General features: G+C 41.3%; 1 protein-coding gene across 4 annotated transcripts in view; it reads right to left on the reverse strand.

Annotated features, from left to right (window-relative positions):
* The window catches only part of FRY (FRY microtubule binding protein), a 335,554-nt gene that overhangs the window by 277,375 nt on the left and 45,647 nt on the right, over positions 1–12,532 (reverse strand). The window contains exon 2 of one of the 4 annotated variants that reach the window (XM_032314839.1): positions 11,247–11,380. The exons of the other annotated variants lie outside the window; for them this stretch is intronic. The gene's annotated coding sequence lies outside the window, so the exon portion shown is untranslated. The remainder of the gene's footprint in view (positions 1–11,246; positions 11,381–12,532) is intronic. 4 annotated transcript variants of the gene reach the window in all.

The raw sequence follows: 12,532 nt of genomic DNA on the forward strand, positions 1-12,532 counted from the left end.
AGGCGAATTAAGAGGGCAGTGAACACTTTCTTCAAATATCTGAACAATTATTACAAAGAAGAAAACACAAGGGAAAACTTTCTGACAAAAAGGGACATCCATGGGGCACCTGGGTTGGTTGAGTGACTGCCTTTGGTTCAGGTCATGGTCCCAGAGTTCCGAGACTGAGTCCTGCATTGGGCTCCCAGCTCCATAGGAAGTCTGCTTCTGTCTCTGACCTTTTCCCCTCTCATGTTCTCTCTCTCTCTCTCTCAATTTAAAAAAAAAAAAGGAGAGGGACATCCAAAAATGGAATGCACGAGCACTCCAATATATAATTTACTTATTTACTGAATTTATTGTTTACTGGTTGACTCCTCTGACTAAAGGTAAGCTCCAACAAGACAAGCACAGGTAGGTGCTCAATAAATACACCAAGTGAATGAATTCCACCAGAGGAACAGAGTTTCCTGTTACTGAACGCATTGGAACCGAAGCCAGACACACCCTCTATAAGGATATTACTGAGAAGTTTCTTGCAGAGGACACAGGGTCCTTTTTCAAAGTTGAAATTTCATTAATCTGATTCTACTACTGATGAATGAAATACAGGTACTTCTCATAATAAAGGTCCACCTTTAAACATCTGTCTCCCTATACAGACTCTAGTCAAAGTATCAAGACCATTCAACTTACATATTACATTTCTTCAGCCTGAAGGCATTATCCACCCATTGTATCTCCTGATACAAGATAAAAACACAAATTTTAAGTATCGTTTATTGTAAGTTATTTTCTTAAGTCAGCCCTTAAGGTAGATAGACATTTCTATTACTTAAATCTGTTTAATTTACAGCAGGAGATCCAACAGCAGAAGACTGTAGAATCTTAATAAATGTGTAATGAAGAATAATAATAATATTAAAAATTATCATCTTCTTCTTAGCCTCCCAAGAGCAGTGGCAGATGGCGAATTCTGGCTGTGCTAATTCTGGCTGTGCCTGTGGCTGCCCATAGATCTTTCAAGAAGCCAGCATTCAAAGAACAGAGTGAAACTCACAAGAATCCCATGAATTTTGCCGTTGTTTCAAAGGTTCTTTTGGCATAGACTCTGCTCTAACAGATGAACCTGTAGACTTTCAATCATGGCAATCCAGTTTCAAAAAAAAAAAAAAAATCACCAGACAATCTTACAGAGATTTCGAAAAATAGACCTGTCCTTGAATGCAAAAGAGTAGGAGGACAGGACGCTCTCCTACTTTCACACCATTGAAGAATTTGAGTACCACAGTTAAGCTTTTAGGACTTTCACATAGTTCAGAAGTACTGAGGTGAGAGCATCATGATGTTCAGGTCATTGAAAAGCACAGACATTTTCAGTCAATAAGAGCTGTGTTTCACAATTCATTTTGGCAGATGTTTCACATTTGCCTGATCCCATAAACTTTATTTCCAACTTGCTACAAGTCTGCCAGGTGCCAAGAGCAATACTACATATGGAGCCAAGATGGCAACTTCTACAACCCAACATATGTCTAGGTCTGCTGTACCTATGCTTTTGTGTTTATGTTCTAGCCGTACCTCCAAAATATTTATTTTCATAAGAAATATTAACACTCTAAATGGAACCAAAGAAATGATGAACACCAATTCGCAACCATGTGGGAAAACAATGCTATGAAATAGACGGTGGTAAGTCGAACTGCTTACAGTCCTAGATAGCTAGCAGTGATCAGTACTGTGTTGAATAGATCCTACCAGTTGAATTTCCCACACAAATCCCATAGCCCTGACGTCAGCATGATGGCATGGGTAGAGACACACTGTTGACAAAAAGGAGCTGCTGAGAATCGAGCTCTCTGGTTCATCTCTACCTTCATCACTGGAAAAGCAAGGCTGGTGGGAGGCAGGACTTGAGGGTTTCAAGGGTCTCGAGAAATGTCTGCTCTTCTGTCCAGCAGTTTGCAAACTGCTCTGTGAATCATTTTTAAAGAGGGGTTTGAAGGAAAGGGTTACCCTGGCTTGTGACAAAGCTCCGAGGATGGGAAAATTGTACCAGATTAGAAATTGGAACATCTGTGCCCCAGTCCAAACTCCACAATTAGCCAGTTGGTGACCCTGAGCATGTCATTTGGGTACAAAACTCTTCAGGCTCCTGCTCATATGAAAATAGGAACATAAATTCTAAAAAAATAATAAATACATAAATAAATAAATACTGAATATATTAATTAACTAGATAGGGGAATCCTTCTACAATGTATATTGAATCACCATAATGCACACTTGAATGATCTTAAAATCTTGCGTGTCAACTATACCTCAATAAAGCTGAAATTAAAAAAATACATACCACTTAGGACTGTAATAAAGATAGAAAGAGATAATATATGCACATAGCATGTAAAGAGCACCATAATGATATTAATAGGTTATACTAATGATAGTAGTTTTTGAGAGATTGCTATGTGCCCTCAACTGTGCTAAGCACTTTTCATGCATCATCTTACTTAATTCTTGTAATAACTCTATGAGTTTGTAATATTATCCTTATTTTGTAGTTGAAGAAACAGAAGTTTAAAGAACCCAAGGACACTCATGAAATATTTGCCTGGCTGATGAGATGTAGTTTTTATGAACTTAAGTAGTTCCATGATTGAACACAAATTATACCTAACCTTAAAGAGGTGGAATATCTTATTTTAATCTAACAAGATTGACTATTAAGTACCTCTTTGTGCCACATAATGGACTACTTTACATGCTATTGCATTTGATCCAAAGACCTGTGTGCGTATGCTTGTGAAAGAGGTACTGTCCCTATTTTAAAGATGGGAAAACTGAGGTTCATTAGGGGTGAGTGATTGCCTAAGGTGGCAGCCCTTAACTTTTGATTCTAAAGCAGGCATAGCTCAGCCTTCCTCTAACTTTGTGTTCCAATCTACTTAAACATGAGTTAACTGAATGAAGGCAATTTAAAAAAATAGACTATAAAAATAAAATAATACCAAAAGTTAACATTTTCTCTTTTCTCATTCTTGCTTTTGGATACTTACTTAACATCACTACTAAGCATTCCACTCAAAATCTGACCACTTAAGGGGAATATTTTTTCAAGATGAAACATACAGTTAACATCAGGTCTTTTTTTTTTTTTTTTTAAGATTTTATTTAGGGGCGCCTGGGTGGCTCAGTGGGTTAAGCCGCTGCCTTCCGCTCGGGTCATGATCTCAGGGTCCCGGGATCGAGTCCCGCATTGGGCTGTCTGTTCAGCAGGGAGCCTGCTTCCTCCTCTCTCTCTCTCTGCCTCTCTGCCTACCTGTGATCTCTGTCTGTCAAATAAATAAATAAAATCTTTAAAAAAAAAAAGATTTTATTTATTTATTTAACAGACAGGGAGGGAGAACAGGGGGAGTAGCAGACTCCCCGCTGAGCAGGGAGCCCGAAGTGGGGCTTGATCCCAGGACCCTGGTCCTCTCTGCCCACGTCTCTTACTCTGTGCAAAGACATCCTTATCCCACACAATACCTGATTATTAGCTTTAAATATTATTGGTTCTAGATGTGCAGCTCATCTCTCCAAATGGACAATAATGGCGATAAGCTGTCTTTATTGTTTTTCTCTACTTTATTGTACTCAAGAAGCTGTCAATAGTCTTATAACAATGGAAGAGTATATTTTTTTTAAAAAGTGAAGACATCAGAGTCTGTAAATTGTTGCTAACATCTATTCTCTGGCACCTTAATGATCTAAAAATTCAACAAAGCAAGATAACTTTCTGTAACTAGGCATAGATCACTGGGTATTTTCTAGGTTTGTACAATCCGGCATTTAATATTTAATAGCCTTATCTTAACAATGAAGTTTGATAAAATTGGTATATATTATTCATGAAAGCACGTTCAGTTCCTTTGAAAATAAGGTAGGTGTTCATGAATTGTTATTCATTCAACAGACAGTCCTGAGCACCTGTGAATTGCCTGACACTGTGTGGGACCTCTGGACACAGTGCTATATGGTCTTGACCCTCAATAGGCTTATAGTCTAGGAGCAACACACATGGTGATTGTTCAATATGACAGTGGCATAACGCAGGTTTCTATAATAATTTCGCTAATAAAACAGAATCTGATTTATTACTAGACATCCTTAATGTTTGAGAGCTGTGGTTCTTAGTGGGTGTGATACTGCCCTTTAGGGGACTTTTTCCAAATTTGCAGAGATGTTTTTGGTTATACCGGTGATGGGGCGGGGGCTGCCAACATTCCGTGGGTAGGGGCAGGGATGCTTAATGTCGGGCAATGTGTGGAGCTCTCGTGCACAGTGACATCCTCATGTCCAACCTGACATCCAAGTGCTCCCCTTGACAGCCTTATAGATGAGAAACTCGTTTGTAGTGAACTTAGTCTGGAATCTGATGTTGTACTTATAAACAAAGTATTAGCAGAGTACTTTAGCATAGGTTAAGTATCTTCTCCATTTTCAAGGAATGCAACCACTAAGTATGCCGGGGAAGGGGGTACTTTGCTGTGTTTGGAGCCTGTACAAAAATTGGTCATCAATTTGGAAAATCATAACACTGAAGCACACACCTGTGCCAGTCTGCCCAGGGGGCTGTGTCTTCACAGTGCGGCTCCATGACTGGTGTGCACATATGACTAGTTCACCCTGTCTCTCCATGCAATAGAGTCAGAGTACTGGAAGTGTTGATTCTCGGACTAGTTTAGCACAGATGACTTTCTTTTCCTTTCTGTCTCTCTTTTTTAAAAAAGATTTTATTTATTTGACAGAAAGAGAGAGAGATCACAAGAAGGGGGTAGGGACAGAGGAAGAAGCAGGCTCCCAACTAAGCAGGGAGCCTGATGCGGGGTTTGATCTCAGGACTCTGACATCATGACCTGAGCCAAAGGCAGTCACTTAACCAACTGAGCCACCCAGATGCCCTTTACCTTTCTCTTTTGGATTACAGTTATAACATATAGATATAGGCATATAAATAAAGATTTTTAAAAAGCTATACAGATAGATGAGTTGTATTATCTTTGAATTTTATTTCAGGATAGTAAAAGAGATATGACAAAATATTTGTTATAAAAGGGAGAGTTGGAATAATAAAATAAGATGAAAACAGAGAGGGAGGCAAACCATAAGAGACTCTACTCTTAACTCTAGGAAACAAACTGAGGATTGCTGGAGGGGAGTGGGGGTAAGGGGGGGTGGGGTAACTGGGTGGTGGGCATTAAGGAGGGCATGTGATGTACTGAGCACTGCATGTTAGGTGCAACTGATGAATCATTAAATTCTACCCTGGAACTAATAATAATAAAAAAGACATTTTCCAGTTTCTTAAAGAAAATTAAAGATAAAATTCCCAACAGTAGTTTCCATTTTATCTTTGCAGGCCATGAAGGAGCTTCTTATGGTCAGCTGTGCTCCTGCATTATGGGCATTTTTCTCAGATCCCACTTGATCTCTGACTTCTTCCTGCAGTGAGAGGCACTGGTGTGGATTTAAGAAAGAGAAGAAAGGCAGACACATATGGGGAGAGAAAAATTTTAAACCGTTACACTAAAGAAACCCTTAAAGTCAGCATGAGATGAATGAAAAGTTCAGTTAAGAAAAGGAGTCATGGGGCGCCTGGGTGGCTCAGTGGGTTAAGCCTCTGCCTTCAGTTCAGGTCATGATCCCAGGGTCCCGGGATTGAGCCCTGCATTGGGCTCTCTGTTCAGCAGGGAGCCTGCTTCCCCCTCTCTCTCTGCCTGCCTCTCTGCCTGCTTGTGATCTCTCTCTCCGTCAAATAAATAAATAAGATTTTTAAAAAGAAAAAAAAGGAAAGGAGTCAGAATGTAAGAAGATATAATAATTTGGGCACCTGGGTGGCTCAGTGGGTTAAAGCCTCTGCCTTCGGCTCAGGTCATGATCTCAGGGTCCTGGAATCGAGCCCCACATCGGGCTCTCTGCTCAGCGGGGAGCCTGCTTCCTCCTCTTTCTCTGCCTGCTTCTCTGCCTACTTGTGATCTCTGTCAAATAAATAAATAAAATCTTTAAAAAAAGAAGATATAATAATTTATACCATCAAGATATATTTATTAAAAAATGGGACTCCAAAGAAGGATTAAATGGACCCCTGCCCTTAAGTGTTTATAATAGAACTAATTATGCAAACACTGTATGTGGCTTTTTACACACAGGAATATCCTGACACCAAACACCCTGAATTTCACAGAGAAAGTATGTATATTTCATGTAATTTCCAGGAGGTGCCTGCTGGGGGGTCGCTAGGCCAATGGTTCAATTAAAGAAGAGATTTAGGCTGAAACACAGAGACAAAGGAAGGACAAGGCATAAGGAGTGATGGGACTGAGAGAGAAAGGTGACATGGGGAATATTCACACAAAGGCTATAACCGAGCTGACTGATTTTGTATCAGTATCAAAATTAGAGTCCCATATACATATATCCAGTAAGTAACTATAATCCAGATTCATTTGGGGCAGTTCTGCAACTTTATGTTTAAAGCAATTTTATAGTAAGTCCAGATAAGATCCTATGAATTCCAAATAGAAAACTCTTTGTTTTAATGGATGATTAAATGGGTGATTTAATGGTTGATTCTGGATTTTTGGATTAATATTTTATGTTCACATAAGAAAGTTTAGGCAGGAACTGAGTGGCACTTCAATAAGGCTAAATAAAATCACATTGGTTAGGCTATAAGATCTGGTGAATTAATGACTGTAACAAAAGCTACAGCTCAAAACTTATTTTATTGGGGAAAAAATGCTAATTCACAATTTTTTTTTTTTTAATGTATTACTAGCTAACCAGGCATTTTGTACACAAACCTAACCCTGGCTATTTTTGGAGTACTAAATGATATCTTTTTGGAGAGACAAACAGTTTCAAGTTTTCCTTTTTTTTTTTTTAAAGGTTCGTTTGAGTTTAAGAAAGCTGATCCAACCTAATGGGTTGTCATTTTTGCATCTCCCTAACTGCATTGTCGTGGGCTGCTTCTAAGATGGAGAGCATCCTGGCCCACTGTCCATTTCCGAAGTGACGCTTGCTGCCAGGTGGCATCCCTCAGTGAGCTTAATCTATGCAACTAGGCCACTCTGTCCTGGCCCTGCCGTGACACTTGCTGATGTTCGGGTGACAAGATTGGATTTACTGTGTTCTTAACAGTGTTCTTATAAGTCAACTATGTAACTCACATTCTAGAATATTCTGGGAAACAAAGCAACCTACAGGGGAGGGCTTTTGTCATGCACAAATAAGGCAATTGTCAAAGCCAGGAAGCATTTTTTCCCCCTGGCCTCTGCTCTTTAAAGAATTTGTTTTACATGATTAAGGATTTATCTCAAAATGCTCTCATGTGCTAGGTAGAATGAGGATGTCAGCACACCCTTAGGAGCAGACAGTCTTCCATTAAATGCTATCTTAGAGACAAGCCAGAAAGCTCTCTAGGGTTCGTTTTCAGTGGTATGCTTCTTTCCTCTTTCCAAAGGAAACATAAAACTCACAAAATACATGTCAGGAAGCAAAATACAATCTAGGTATTTCAAAAAGAATGTAAAAGTAATTATCAGAAAATGGCCTCATGTATTTATTAAAGCTGCATTATAAAAGATAATTACAGTAACACCTGGTAGAAGATAACACATTCCGGGTTAATGAGGGCAGGACTATATACTATACACTATCTCGTTTAAGATTCTTTATATGTTTTAAGCAGAGAAAAAATTAAATTTATTTTTCAAAGTAGGAAACCAAGACTCTGAAAAACCAGTTCCTCCTTCAAAACAGTGGTAGAAAGAAGCCACCAAGGTGAAAGCCCATTCCCTCTATTTGAAGGGGTGGTGACCTCCCAGGAGGACTGCTTGCCTGGGACACACGCCCATCAAACTGCCCATGGCAAGCGAGGAGCTCCAAGGACAGACCCAGGGGAGTGCGTGCCTCCAGGAAGACATGGTGGTGGTGGCGAAGCCCGGGAAGATGAAGTCCCAAGTCCTAAGCCTGACTGAATCCTGCTCTGTCACATTCTAGCCACATGAGTGGGAAAATCACTAAACCCCTGTGCCTCAGTTTTCTGTAAAATAGGGTACCAATAACAGCATCTATCTCAAACGATCACTATGAGGATTATACTAATAGATGGTAAAAATTCAAAAATCCTATCCATCCCTATTATTTCTTTTTGCAAGGGCTGGGAAGCTCTCTCATCACCAAATACAATTCTAATATAAAAAAATGAATAAATAAACCAATTCAGGAGACTCAATGGTAGAGCCAAAACAGGAAACAGGATTTGATCATAAATGTTAAAAACATATGGGCATCCGCACAGATCACAGGATTTTACACTGCTTCATGCATTTATGTTCTAGACACGAGCTGAGACTCACAGGGAAGGACAGAGAGATCCTCACCCAAGAAACGTCCCAACCAGAGAACAAGCCTGCAGAGGGAGGGTTCCCTCCTGGGGGCGATGCCTGCTTGTCTTTACATTTTCTGTAGCACTTGGCTATCTGTTCTAATTATTATATTATATGCTTGGGTAGATGTTTTTTTAAAAAAACAAAACTCATTTGTTTTCCTGTTATTTCTTCATATTGTAATACCCTTTTAAGAAAGTCACAAAAGAGGGTGCCTGGGTGGCTCACTCGTTAAGCATATGCCTTCGCCTCAGGTCATGATCACAGGGTTCTGAGATCGAGCCCCACATCAGGCTCCCTGCTTGGTGGGAGGCCTGCTTCTCCCTCTCCCCCTCCCTCTGCTTCTGTTCCCTCTTTCACTCTCTCACTGTCTCTCTCTGTGTCAAATAAATAAATAAAATCTTTAAAAAAAGAAAAAAAAAGAAAGAAAGAAAGTCACAAAAGGTTGCAGACTTGAGTTTCTGGGAATAATTCCCAAGACCGACTTTCTCATCATACATGGTAAGAAAAAAAATCACTTCTAATTCATCTTTTGCAATTTTCTGTGTGTTCTTTTTTTTTTAAACACTGAAACATCCCATATACCATTAAGTGGTACAAACATCAGTGATCTCCATACAGAGATTATATGAATTACTAAAATATACCTTTTAACTTGTGAAGTCTGTATTGTCCTTAGTGCCACTGGTTTGTAAAGATACAGGCGGTTACTTCTAGAGAAGTTTGATAATTAAGGTCTAGTGCTAAGAAAGCATTATAAGAACACACATTCCCCCTCATTGTAGCTCACATCATTACAATAGATAATAAGCATACATTTAGAAATGCCCTCTTCTAAGCGCGCACACCACATCCTACAGGAGAGTGCTCTTCATTGGCAAGGGTACTCTTCTGAAAGTTAGTTGTATTCTGTTAGCCAGCTGGTAGGCCTGGACACCAATCTGCACCAGCTCAGGGCCTCGTGCCCGCTTCCCGACCTGGCAGCCTGTGGCTCTGACGTGAATCTCAAGTCCATTTGTCTGACCCAGGAACGTGGGCCAGGTCCTGAGAGCCAAGTTTCACATGGGCCTTGGCAACAAAGAACCTCACTGCTATGGCTTGGACCCTGAACCTCAGCATTCAGACTTTCGCTTAGGCTCCTATCATCCACTCCCATCTCAACAGTGCCAAACCACACTGCTGAGGCTGGTCGAGCAGGAAGACACTTCATTTCCCCCATCAAAATGAACGGGGCCACAGGATCTTGGTGCAGGAGGTACCAAGCATGACAGAGGCAGCCCAGGGCCCTTTCCTCACCCCCACACCCAACCCCGACTGCTCTGACAAAAAGAGCCTTCCCCAAGCAAACATGTGGCTCACACTTTTGGAAGAGTTGGATTCCTCAAGACCGCTCCATGCTTCTCCTCCCAGGGATGAGGAGCTCCGCATTCTGGAATCCACAACACAGGGGTTGCACAGATTTCAATCCACATCAACCCCTCCGGGGGACAGAGGAAACAGCCACAGGGAGTTTCTCTTCTCCTCAGCTGTGGCAGTGACACCTACTGGCAGCCAGTAATAAAACCCCCAAGTGGAGAGATGGTTGTTGGATGCCATTGGCCTGTTTAAGACCACCCTGCTTAGGGGTAATGGAGGTGGATTTCAAAGTCCCAATCTGTGAAACTGTGCTCATTCCAAACCCTTATATTTGCAATGCATTTTTGTATCCTTATATCATATATGTCTAACGCTAACCCTGGGAGCTGATGGTGATGTCATGATGAAGTTACGTTCTCCTGAAAAAAAAAGTCTCCTTAATTATGTCACTTTTTCCCCCAAAAGACGATGTTATAGACAGAATTTCTAACATTTCCCCTGGAAAGCCATCTGTTCTAAACCCCAGAACCCATGAATTTGATGGGCTATCACTCCCCAGGATCATGTTATGTAATGTCATGTTATATGGCAGAAAGGACATCAAAATAGGGAGATAATCCAAGTGGGTCTGATCTAATCACCTGACTGACATGAAGTAGAGAGCCTCCTCAGGCTGGAGACAGAAGAAGAAAGCAGAAGATTGGAAGCACAAGGTGCCTCAACGAACCATTGCAGGCTTGAAGATAGAAGGGGCCACGTGAAAAGGAAAAGCCTAGAAGGTGACCGGGATCTCAGTTCTACAACTGCAATGACCTGGATTCTTCCAACAACCTGAATGAGCCTGAAAATGGATTTGTCTCAGGTGTCTCCAGATAAGAGCCCAACTCAGCCAAAATCTTGATTTTGGCCTATGAGACTTTGAGCAGACATCAAGCATTGACCCATGCTCACTCCTCACCCCAGGAAACTGTGAAATAATAAGTAGATGTTTTCAACTACTAAGATGGGGGAGGGGGGTCCCTGGGGGGTGCAGTTCATTGAGCACTGGACTCTTGGTTTGGCTCAGGTTGTGATCTCAGGGTCATAAGATTAAGTCCAGTGTTGGGCTCCTTGCTCAGTGGGAGTCTGCTTAGGACTCTCCCTCTCCAACCGCCCCTTACCCATGTTCCCCCATGAGCAGACACTCTCTTTCTCTCAAATAAATAAATTAAAAATAAATAAATAAATAGTAAATTGCTAAGTTGGTGGCAACTTTTCACACAATAATAGGAGACTAATACAGATGATTATAAAATTTTGGGGTTATCTGAAAGTGGAAACTCCAGAATTAGGACTCTATGCTCTTTCTCTCTCTCTCTCTCTCTCTCTCTCTCACACACACACACACACACACACACACCATCTTCACCTTGTCCTAAATCCTACTCGGAGCTATTTGTCATACTTCTCTGCTCCCTTGTTATCGCAGGTCCCACTCACCTCCTTCAGTGTCATTATCTTCTCTCTGGAGTCTTAGCGGGTTTCCCTGCCTCTAGTTGTCCCACTCTCTTCTCTAATGCTCGGCAATGCCGCTAAATTTGGTTTCCCAATATTGCAGTCCCAGACACTGTTCTCTAGAAGAATGCTGACAGAATGACATTCACGGTGGCAGGAGTAATAATAATAATGTAGTGAGTTTTCTCATAAAGCTAAATATTTTACACTTGAAGAACTTCTATTCTAGCTTTTTTTGGTGAGGTGTTCTTTTTTTTTTTTTTTAATGAAATGATTATAATGAAGGTAGGTTGCAGCCTACATCGTCATAAATTCTTCCCATTCTTTCTTTCTTCCCTGTTTGTTGGTGCCTTTGCAATGTAACTTAGCAGCTCCTCCAAGAGCAGGAATCTATTTTGTCTCCACCCTCTGAATCTGGGCTTACCTCTGTGACTTGCTATGGGCAATGGGACTTGGGCGCTGGGCCTTTCTCTTTTGCTGTGAGAACCCTTCGACCACCACATGAACATGCCCTGGCTGGCCGCTGGGGATTAAAGACAGTATGGAGAGAGGCCCTCTCTCCTCAGCCCAACCCTGTGAATCAGAGCATCCTGGTCATCCAGCCCCAGGCAAGCAGGTCCAGAGAGGAGGGGCCAGAGAAACATGACAATAATAAATGTATGCTGTCATAAGCCCCCAACTTTGGGGGTGTTTCTTAGGCAGGAAACTCATACAATAGCAGAAAATGATTTGAGGTAGTTTTAAATATACATATTCTTATTTAGAAAACTAAAAAGTAAACAAACTCTTTGTAAATGCTTTTAATTTTCTGAACATTTAACTGGTCCAAGAAATCCTGAAAAATCTCAGAACCACTGCCTGAACCCACAGCTCCAAATAGGTCTTTCTTTGTCTTGCTCCAAAGGCCATGAAAACCGCTCTGCAGAGAAAGCTTTGGATGCCTATTTATAGAGAAAGATTTTTCTGCTTGATAAATGATATCAGGCTGGGGAAGGAGAGCAGAGGAGGAGCAGCGGGTTGAGTGGATAAAGCCGCATCCACGAGGGGGTGGAAACCGTGGCTGGAACACTAGGGTTGAGGTGAAAGGACATGCTGTCAAGAGCCCAGGGAACGGCAGAGAAGCCTGTTAACCCAGATCTATGTTTCTTGTTTTCTGGGGAGAATGCCTGCTGGCAGACATCGCCCTTTGTTCTTTGCCTTCTCTGGAATAATGCTCCACTATATCCCAAAGAGTTTCCTCATCACTACCCCCTCTACATCCCCCCACCCCC

This window comes from Mustela erminea, chromosome 15 (genome assembly GCF_009829155.1).
Source record: "Mustela erminea isolate mMusErm1 chromosome 15, mMusErm1.Pri, whole genome shotgun sequence".
Classification (NCBI taxonomy): domain Eukaryota; kingdom Metazoa; phylum Chordata; class Mammalia; order Carnivora; family Mustelidae; genus Mustela; species Mustela erminea.